This window comes from Rattus rattus, chromosome 12 (assembly GCF_011064425.1).
Source record: "Rattus rattus isolate New Zealand chromosome 12, Rrattus_CSIRO_v1, whole genome shotgun sequence".
Lineage (NCBI taxonomy): Eukaryota > Metazoa > Chordata > Mammalia > Rodentia > Muridae > Rattus > Rattus rattus.
The window spans coordinates 29,604,579-29,607,254 of record NC_046165.1 but is presented as its reverse complement, the minus strand read 5'-3'; the positions used below and the strand labels follow the sequence as shown (position 1 = coordinate 29,607,254).

General features: G+C 44.4%; 1 pseudogene; it reads left to right on the top strand.

Annotated features, from left to right (window-relative positions):
• Positions 1-1,685: 1,685 nt before the first annotated feature.
• Positions 1,686-2,430, top strand: LOC116913920 (annotated as a pseudogene).
• Positions 2,431-2,676: the final 246 nt, after the last annotated feature.

Sequence of the window (2,676 nt, the reverse complement as noted above, 5' to 3'; positions counted from 1 at the left end):
TTTTCAAGAGCTTTAATCAACTTTGTAGTGTTTAAAAAGCTGTAGTAAAAGAACAGCATGGTAATAACCTTAACAATGGACATATTGAGGTCAGGAATGGGTTACTGCAGTCCTGCTTAGAAGGAAGAACAAAAATATCCATAGGAGGAAATATGGAAACAAACTTTGGGTCAGAGACTGAAGGAAAGGCCATCCAGAGCCTGCCCCACCTGGGGATCCAGCCCATATACATATAGCCACCAAAACCAGACAATATTGCAGATGCCAAGAAGGTTATGCTGACAGGAGCCTAATATAGCTGTCTCCTGAGAGGCTCTGCCAGAGCATGACAAATACAGAGGCCGATGTTCACAGTTAACTATTGGATTGACAACAGGGTCCCCAGTGGATGAGTTAGAGAAAGGATTGAAGGAGCTGAGGAGGTTTGCAACCCCATTAGAACAACAATACCCACCAATCAGAGCTCCCAGGGACTAAACCACCATCCAAAGAGTACACATGGACAGACCCATGGCTCCAGTTCCATATGTAGCAGAGGATGGCCTTGTGGGCATCAATGTGAGGAGAAGCCCTTGGTCCTGCCAAGGCTTGATGCCCTAGTGAAGGAATGTCAAGCTGGTAAGGCAGAAAGGGTTGGGTGGATGGGTGGGGAAAACCCTCATAGAAGAAGGAGGAAGGGCGATGGGATAGGGGGTTTATGGATTGAAAACTGGGAAAGGATATAACAGTTGAAATGAAAATAAAAAATATCCAATAAAAAAAGAAAAATGAACCTTATTCATTAAATTGGAAAAAAATGGACACTTCGATCAATGGAATCATGTTGAAGAATCAGTCATAAACCTACGCATGGATGGAAAACTGATTTTTGGTAAGGAAGATAGAAACACAGTGGAAAAAAGACAGTATGTTCAACAAATGGTATTGGTCAAAATGGATGTCTCCATGTAAGTTCAATCTAGATCCCTACTTCTCAAGTGAACAAAACTGAAGTTGAAGAAATAACTTCATAGATGTAAAAACAAGGTTTTGAGAAATACATCTGGTGGTCAGGATGCCTATGACAAACTTGTGACCTTTCTGAGAGATACATCTTGACGTCAAGTGATGCCCAGTGATATGATAACGTTTTGGTGATCAAGATATTGGGGCAATTATGACTAAGCTAATTAAGACAAAACAATAACAACTGTTCTCCCTACCCCTCCCTGTGGTGAGTTCCAAGAACAACCTCAGGATGTCATCCTGACTCTGCCAGACCACACAGTGCCAAGGTCAGGTGCAGGGGCTAGATGAGGAAAGTGACTGACTAAGCCAAGAACAGCCCCTTGAGCAGGCCAGCCAATACCTGACCAGATCATTTGTCCTGCATACCACCAATGAGAATAGGCCAGCTAACCCTGTTGCTGAAGTCTGCCCTCTATAAGGAATAAAAGTTGTGGGCTTTTTGAGTTCAGGGTTTGCCTCTCCCTGCGTGGATGAGCAACCCCAAGTAGGTGGATTAAAAACCTGGTACCCTCTTGCTACTGCAGTGGTCACTTTGTCAATTTGTGCTTTGTGGTGGCACTCCTGAGGTAGGTCAAACAAGAGCTAGACTCTCCAAGATTTAGTCCAAGACGCTTTCAAAACACCCATATTGCTTCCACACATGGCTTTTGCCATTGGCTCTTTCTCTTGGTGCTTTGAAAAGACAGAAAAAAGCAATGCAATTCCAGAAAGTTTGAAGGCAAATGGAGGCTCCAGGTGCCCCACCTAGACCACTTACATGGGAAGCCATGGAGCAGATCCAGTATTTACATAAGGAATTTGGAGAGTCCTGGTCAGTTCCCAAGTTGGCAGAAGGCTTTGATGTTATCTGAAGGATTCTAAAAGATAAGTTTGTACCCACTTTAGAGCAGACACTGAAACAGGACCAAAAGGTCTTGAAAAAAGCTGGGATTACCTGAGTGGTTTGTCTGCTCCCAGTTTCTGAAGATAACTTGAAGACTCTCAGTGCAGGCCATTCTGTATCTGGCTCTCTGCTGATGCCAAGGGATGGAGTCTCCTCTAAAAGTCAGACCCACAGCAGAGCTTTGAAGTCAAACACTCCCAGCGCAAATGCACAGAAGATAAAGGAAGAAAGGAATAAAAGAATCCAAGTCTTGGAAGAAAGCTTGCTGCCTAACACCACAGCCTTTGGTCATTGAGAGAGAGAGAGAGAGAGAGAGAGAGAGAGAGAGAGAGAGAGAGAGAGAGAGAGAGAGCTTCAGAAATGCACCACCAGTGATTCTGAAGCTAATAGGAAAGGTGACAATATTATATTACCAAGTGTTGAGAAGCTGGAAGAGTTGAAGGCTGGGGAGCAAGGTGACCAGAACTTCAGCAGTAAAAGTAGTACAGAAGGGGTGGGAGTTCTTTGAAAGTAATGGAAACTTCCTCTGCAGATTTTGAGCCTGGCCCTGACTTTTGGAGATGCTGGACAAGCAGATTTGAAGTCGCCCAGCATTTGGCATCCATTGGCCACTTTGGAGTAAGAGTCGATGGGGCCAGCATGAGGGTGAATGAGCTATGTAGGTAGGGTCAGACTTACCTGGAGCAAGCCACATGGATCCCCTATGGATGTAAGGACTCACTCATCTTTGTTTCTTGGTGGTCTCTCTGTCGAGAACAAGAATTCTAGGTATCCTGTCATGGATT